This window comes from Triticum aestivum, chromosome 6B, assembly GCF_018294505.1.
Source record: "Triticum aestivum cultivar Chinese Spring chromosome 6B, IWGSC CS RefSeq v2.1, whole genome shotgun sequence".
NCBI classification, from domain to species: Eukaryota; Viridiplantae; Streptophyta; class Magnoliopsida; order Poales; family Poaceae; genus Triticum; species Triticum aestivum.
The window spans coordinates 470,823,706-470,831,762 of record NC_057810.1 but is presented as its reverse complement, the minus strand read 5'-3'; the positions used below and the strand labels follow the sequence as shown (position 1 = coordinate 470,831,762).

The window sequence follows — 8,057 nt, the reverse complement described above, 5'->3', positions numbered from 1 at the left end:
GGGCTAGGCACTACGCAGCCCGCCGGAGCGGCACCACACGGTGACATTGGTTCGACGGAGGAGATGAGTTTCAGACCACCGGGTTTCCGGGCATTTCCGCGTGAGACCCCGTCGCTAGCCGATGTGACGGGTGCACCCGGACGCCCCCATATCCGTCTCATATTTGGGCTGGATATGAGGGGTGTCAGTCAGCCCAAACATTTAAGGCCTGTTTGAGGCGCCTGTCTGGATTATATTTTTGTGACCGGTCGGTGACCGGGCAGGCCGCCCAGACGTTTAAGGCCGGTTTGGAGCGCCCGGCTGTAGATGCTCTAATTGCCCTACCTTGCAGCGATTGGATAGCCCATGCACATACACGTAGAAGGCCACAAGTATCTGACATTATCACAATTTTCACAAACGCCTGCTCACAAACCTTCTCAGGGCTCGGTTGCTTCGACTCTTTTTTCCCCAACCACACTCGTCGCTCGAGCACGACTGTTCGCCTTCATAGCCTGTTGACCTGATCCATCCATGAACCAAGCTGCCGCACTGCCTCGACGTCAGCACCGAGGAGAAGATTGCCTCTGATCTGCGTGCACTAAGGAGGTCGTGAGGGAGGAAAACGGCGCGCCTGAGACGGTCATCTTTTGCTCTTTTCCACTCGAAGTAGTCATCAATGTCGGCCAGCCGGCAAGCCAGCCCTCGTCGCCGGCCACCCCTATACGAATTTGTGTACTTGATTTTGTAAGTGCCATCCAACCAGCTCAATGACAACCCTAAACTACTACTCCCTCTGTTCCATAATGTAAGACATTTTTTTACACTATATATTAGTGTCAAAAAATGTCTTACATTATAGGATGGAGGGAGTAAATTCTTTTTGCACCAATGAACAAACAATCTTCATGCACCAGCTCGACTGCTTCTGAGTGGTGTGCTTCACTCAACCAGCCGACGACGCCGTGACGGACAACCTCGAGCCCTCGACGCCGTCCGACCGTTGATGACGAAAAAACGAGGAGGATAGGAGGAGTTAGTGGATCCCTTTCTTTGGTGATAGCACTACAATTTTCTCTCTCAGTTAGTTAGTGGTTTATTGAAATGGACTATACACATTATATATTTGTTCTCTCAGTAGCAGTTGCTAACTATAGATACTTTTTGTATGTTGGCCACTGGCTGTTTTTCTCCTCCACTCCCCGGTTTGGTAGTGGCATGTTGACCTCCAGGGCCGGCCCTGATGGGGGGGCAGGGGAGGCGGCCACCCCGGGCCCCCAAGATCTAGGGGCCCCTTCCCAGGTGTAGTGTACGTATAAAGGTAAGTAGCCCATTGGCCATAGCTTCACGTAGAAAAAACGAAGTAGCCCAGATCCAGAAAGGAAGGGATGGCAGGTAGCGTACACACATAAATGATCGCGAGGAAACAAATCAGCGTAACACACGTAAATCACGTCCTCCCGTTCTCTTTATTCCTTACTATCGTGAGACAATCTTCCTCCAAAATAAAAATGATCGTGTGACGTGATTTAATCCGTAATTTCCTATATTCTCCGTTTTCTGCAGGCTCCAAACCCTAGTTCCCAAGTCGCAGAGCCTCTTGAAAATAAGCAGCAGAGGGCTGATTGGTCTCCAGGTGCTATACGCGGTGACGAAGCAGCATGAACATCGCCTAGCCATGAAAATTGACACTGCCGAAGTGGGGCGCACACGTACATCGCCAAGTGTGTGCCACCAAAAATCCACATCACATCATCGCCGAGCGTCCAATGATTGATGCCGATCTAATCAATTTGAGTTACTGTATGTCATATTACTATTCCCTACTCCCCGCAATTTTTTTTTACTATTCCCTACAATTTCAAGTAAACGTTCGTGCTTTGAGGAAGAAACAATTTGATAAAAGTAATTGCCAAAATAAAATTCTTGCAGTTGAGAAGGTTTTTCATGTTAAATATTTGTTTGCTTTGGTTGATATGAATCACTTCACTAAAGTAAAGGATTTAGGAAAGTCGGAGTGTTTAAAGATCCGTTCAGATTATTGTGCATGTGATTGTTCCATCTTAGATAAAAAAAGCTTTTAAAATTTAAAATTGTTGTTGAACCATTTGGGATAAACAGTGCCTGAAAGAGCTTAAATGGTTAGGCAAGGTTAGGCAACAGTATGCATCGAGAAGTGGATGACATTGACTTCACATAGACACAATCATAAGTCACTTTACATTGAAGAATCTTACAAAAAAATATTAAAGATAATATATATATGATGTTTATATTAAGGGCCTCCAAATTTTACGTTCGCCATGGGCCCCAAAAATCTCAGGACGGGGCCTGTTGACCTCCTTCGACAACAAGAGTCCTATGCTACTCCAAAACCAATCCAGTCGCCATCTTTATCTTTAGCTAATAATAAAGAGAATTGGGTTTCTGTCGTCCGTCATATAAATTGCCTCTGAAGTTGTCCCAATTTACCTACCATGCCACCGGTAAGTAAAGAAAACGATTCGTTTAAAAAAAACCACCGTCCAATTTAGTTGTTATAGGATAGTCAATACAATTATATAACACTTGCCGGAAGCCAGCGCAGTGGCTAAAGCCAAAGCCGCCCGCACGGGAGACCAGGGTTCGATCCCTAGTCGTGTATACCCTTTTTCTCCCCTTTTCTGCAAGGGACAATTCCATTTCTCCCCCTAACTTGAGCCACCACCTGGCATTTCCCCCTAATTTTCAGGTATGCTCAAATTTACCCCTCTGCCGTTAGGCGGTGTTATAAAAATACCCTTCTGCTCCGTTAACGTCCAGTCAAAGGCCTTTGACTATCGACGGTACATTTTTTGAACAATTTTGCCCCTCTTTGTGCATGCCACTTACAGGTAGGACCCGTCCAAATAAAAACAAAAAAACTATCCCAAGTCAAAGTAGTCAACATTGACTAGGTCAAGAGAGGACTTGGCCCGCATGTTAGGGACTCATTAGTTATTTCCTGTAATAATTAGCTATGCTTTTAGCACTATAATTAGATCTATTGCCCAAGAAGGGCCCACTAGTCAGCTATGCACTAAAAAGGATTGGGGCTAATGACAGGCCCGACATGTCTCATCGGCGATTTAAACGCCGGCGATGAGCGCACGCACGGCCCTGACTTGGAACGCCGGCGACGAGCAAAGGCAGGCAGTTGTGCGGGCCCCATGGCTTGCTGGTGTGGGTTGGCACCGTCCAGGAGTGGTGAGCACACATGGGGCGGCCGGGAAGCTCGCCGGTGACAAGTTTCTCAGCCAGCGGCCGGAGCAAGTTGACATGGGGAAGAAGCTCCGGGATGAAAAATAGATTAGGGACAACGGAGGAAGCTTTGCAAGGGCTTCACTGAGACGGAGACGAGGTGCTGCTCTAGATTGCCTCCCGTGCCGCACAAAAAAAAGCTCCATCGCTGCTTCCTTCGTCTCCGCAAGGCCAACGACCTCCTCGTGACCATCCCCCATGTGCAGGAGCTCCGCCATTATCTCCTTTCCCTCCCAATGGAACGAATTGAGGCGGGGAGCCTCCGTTAGGCCACGCCATGGTCGTCTTCTTCGCCTCCGGGCAGCCACATCCGCGCCCTGATCTCCCGCTCCAGCGAGCTCTGGTTTCCCTCCTCGTGTTACTCGGCAACCGGACGTGGATGCGAAGCTCCTGGACCCCCCCCCCTCCCCAAGTCCCACGACCTCGATGCATCCTTCCCATGAAGCCAAGCTCCGCCGGTCGCCAACGTGGTCGGAGACATTACTCCGGCCTCCCCGTCTTCCGTATTGGGAATGGTCCAATACCCCCACCCCCAGCAATCTTCCTCCCGTGCACCCCGTGCTCGCCGTCGTGCGTGGTCGCGCGCCCAGCGGTGGTTGCTGACGGAGAAGATGAACGGGGCTGGGAGGAGGAAGAAGGGGATTGCGCATGGTGGGGTCGTGCTGGCAGGACAGAGAGAGTGTGTGTGTTTTTCCAAAAAAATTCCTTTCTCTTTATTTCTTGCATGGGTCCACTTGTCAGGAAGGGCAAAAATGTCCATGGAATGCCTCGGTCACAGTCAAAGGCCTTTGACCGGACGGTAATGGAGCGGAAGGGTATTTTTATAACACCACCTAACGACAGAGGGGTAAATTTAAGCATAGCTGAAAATTAGGGGCAAATGCCAGGTGGTGGCTCAAGTTAGGGGGAGAAATGGAATTGTCCCTTTCTGCAATATATATAGCAGGCCGTAATGGGCCGGCCCGTAGTGACGCCCCTGTTTTTCCTTTGCTTTTTCCTTTCTAATTTTTTTTTCTGTTTTTCTTTCTTTAAATCACTCTGGGATTCCAGAAAAAAAAAATCAAAAAAGTTGCGAGTACTGAGAAAATATATAGATACATCATAAAATGTTTGTGAATTCAAAAAACATTTGAGAAATCATAAGAAGTTCGTGATTTAAAAACAAAACTGTTCACATATTTAAAAAATCATGATTTATAAAACAATAAAATAAAAATTCATGATTTATAAAATATGATCGTGTATTCAAAACATATTTGGGAATTTGAAAATAATGTCCATGAAAATTTAGAAAATGTTCACGAAAATTAAAACTGATTCTTAAGTAACGAACAAAACAAACCATCGCTTAGGAAGAGGTTTTATTAGGGGTTCTGTAGGGGTTTCATTAGGGGATCATAAAATGTTCATGTTTAAAAAAATTGTTTTCATATTATAAAACATCATGATTTAAAAAACAATGAAATAAAAAATGTTCATGATTTCTAAAAATATAATCGTGTATTCAACACATATTCGGGAATTTTAAAACAATGTCCCGAGCCCAAAAAAGTTGACACATCTTGCTATGGGTTAGTTCTTGTAAACTATATGGAAATGACTAAATGTCTGTTTTACCTTCGTACACAACTATTCTCGTACCAAAGTTCTACTGGTTCTGGAAAACATCGCTACGCTAGGTCAATGTGAGACACATCATGCATTAGTCTAACTAAGGCAGGGATCCAACAATGTAGTTTGCTCAACCAAAAAATTATTTCGTTGTGGCACCTTAGGAAATTAAGTCGTGATGAGACCATCACATTTTCATCATAACATCACTTGGACATAGTTTGTGAAATGACATATTGAAAATTCTTATCTCATCCTGGCATTTGATTTAGATCTTTTTGTCTCTATTATATTTATATAATCTGATTGTTTTTCTCCCGGTGCAACGCACGAGCATATTTGCTAGTAAAGATAAATTAAGGAAAACATTTATTCTAAACCGGATGATTCTCTCGCCCGTCAAACCGCCTCCTCTGGTTGACACGTGTTCTCTGCGGGCCCCGTACACTTCATCCCCACCGAGCCTTATCCTCTTCCCAGGATCCAGCCAGGACTTATCTTCTTCCTCTCGCCTTTCCTCTTGATCCGGGACGAAGCAGAGCCACACCACCGAAGGCCTCCTCCCCCGCCCTCCAACCCACGTCAGGGACTGCAAGCCCGCCGCCCCAAGCCCGCTGCAATCCAACACAGTCGCCACCAGCTGCTACAAGCAATTTTTTTGCCGCGGTGCCGCCGCTCGCAGCGGCGATCGGGGATGACGAACGACGTTGCTACGTCGGGGGAGAAGCATGCTTTTGCAAGGGGCGCACTGCAACATGGGGCCAGCTGCGAGGGTTGGGGGTCGCCGTTCGCAGCTGCTGCCATGGAGCATCTGGAAGCACCGTCGAGAGTCATCGGCGCTGCGAGGCAACACTCGCCGGAGCCAGCCGGTGGCGATGCAGCATTCAAGCCACCGCAAAATTGGAGGGGGCGCGACGCGCAGGGCATAGGTGCTGTGGTGCAACCTCGTCGACACGCTGACGCTGAGATGCAGCCTCATCGGCGCTGCTGGTGCTGCAAGTCGCCGGCGGTGAAGCTGCAATGGAGAGCTCGCCGGCAGCAACCCCGTGCTCCGATGCAGCACTCACTTGGGGCGGCTCCCCGTGCAGCAGCGTAGCGCTTGCCGGCGGCTCTCGAAGCTCGGTGCTTCAATGGAGCTTTCACGCGGCGGGTACTGTGCTCCGATGCAACGCTCGTCGCCGGTGCTACAACGCATCACCAAGGAGGAGACAAGAGGCGGCGGCACTCACTGTGTTGTTGCAACGCAGCACGCAAGGGGCGGCAGGCGGCTACTCGTGCTCCGTTGCAACACTCGCCGACGGCTTGGGATTTTGCATGGCAGCACTCGCTGGCGACTCCCGATGTTGAGAGATCGAAGGAGGGAGAGGGGCCTGTTTGTGCGGTGGGAGGAGAAGACTGCGTGTGTTGACTATTCAACCACTGAGAGGTAGGGATCGGACGGACACGGTCGGGCTGATTTAACGGTCCGCGAGGCGGTTTAAAATTTCCTGGCATGAACCGGATGATTCCTAGCATGCGCCATTAATTAATCCTCTCGATTTCCTCCTCAGATCGCATCGCGGGAATGGAATCCGAACAAATCGACAAACTTAAAATCCGCCGGGTGCAAGGTCGTCTGCGATCTCATCGAGGGCCACGCGGAAGGTCGACTCCTGTGATCTCGTCAAGGGCCACGCGAAGCGACTGCTGTCGTTCGGCCACACCAACCATGGCGCCGGCGGGGAATCTATACTGCTCCCCTCAATTGAACTGATGCACCGTCTTGGCTTTGGTCAGAAGTGGCGCAACATTTTATCTCTGCTCTGGAGCTCCTCTTCCTCTCGGGTGATGGTTAATGGTGAACTGGGGCAGAGCTTCCTTCACCGTCGCGGACGCTCCGGCAGGGAGACCCACTGTCGCCCATGTTATTCACCATCGCCATCGCCCCACTTCACTGGATGTTTCGAGAAGGCCTGCTCAGCTCAATGGGTGCTCTTTCCACTTTGCAGCTCCCTCCCTCCCAGCTCAGGGTTAGTCTGTATGCCGATGATACGGCTCTTTTCGTCTCGCCTTTACGTCAGATATTGAGGTGACCAAGGAGATTCTGAACTGTTTTGGGAAGGCATCTGGCCTCATGGCTAATCTGGTAAAGAGTGGCGTTAATCCTATTGCTTGTGACCAGGTTGATCTGGATGCTCTTCTTCCGAATTTTTCAATTCCGGTGCTGCAATTCCCCTGCAAGTATCTTGGTCTACCGTTGCATTACATGAAAATTACCAGAGCTTATCTGCAACCCACCCTGGATAAAATGGTTTCGAGGCTGCAACGCTGGAAGGGAAACTACTCTCTAACTGCGCTTGTCTCCGGCTAATTAGCTCGGTACTCTCTGCCATTCCCTCGTATCTCATCTTGGTGTTCGGCTGGACATGTGGGTGTTGGAATAATTATGCATCTCTGGGATGCCATTAGCAGGAACAGATTGCATCTAGATCACCTAAAAGCATGAACAGAGAAGGGTTTAGGGGATCATTACATGTCACGGGAGTGGACATGATCGCCTGCTCGGTGCAGGCGTGATGCAGGGGTGATGTAGTCGAAGTAAATGTTCTCCTCGACGTCCTGATTCCTTCAGGGCGCCACCGGGACTGGCCGGGGACCGCGGTGGCGGCTGGCTTTGGTCTTCCCGTCGCTGCAGCGCTCCCCCTGATCGGATGGGGTGAGAGAATATCGGGAGGGGAGTGAAACCGTACGTGAATTGTGATCGCGCAGGTGGCCAGCTCTCTCCCGTATCCCTTTTAATATGGCGCTGGCGACAGGGGACCCAAAACCTGAGTTGGTTTTTGGGCGCCCCCGATCAGGGCGCATTAGTTCTGATCGAGGCTCACGTACGTTGGTACGTGGACCCTTCACTTATCGTTATCCCTTCTTTCCCTTTTTTTCGGTTAGACTAATAGATCTAATCTGGCTTGTTTAAGCCGTCAGATCAAAACCAACATTCTCCCCCTTGATCGTTAGGCTTAACTTCATTCGCCCATTCTACATAGGAATGATGTACCAAAGTGAGGTGTTACAACAGCTCAAAACGCCATAGAACCTCAACACTTATAGTACACCCGCCTATTTCGAAATGGAAAACATTTTACTAATTGAGGAGTGGTTCATTTTAATGGTCCTCTTATTCCAGAATCATAAGGCTTCTAGTAGTCCCA

The 8,057-nt window shown here is 49.1% G+C and overlaps 1 long non-coding RNA gene across 1 annotated transcript; it reads left to right on the top strand.

The window, feature by feature from the left end:
- Positions 1–5,316: 5,316 nt before the first annotated feature.
- LOC123137524 (uncharacterized) lies at positions 5,317–7,064 on the top strand. The gene is made up of 2 exons (XR_006468332.1): positions 5,317–6,295; positions 6,420–7,064. It is a non-coding gene; the product is annotated as an uncharacterized lncRNA (long non-coding RNA).
- The last annotated feature ends 993 nt before the right edge of the window (positions 7,065–8,057 follow it).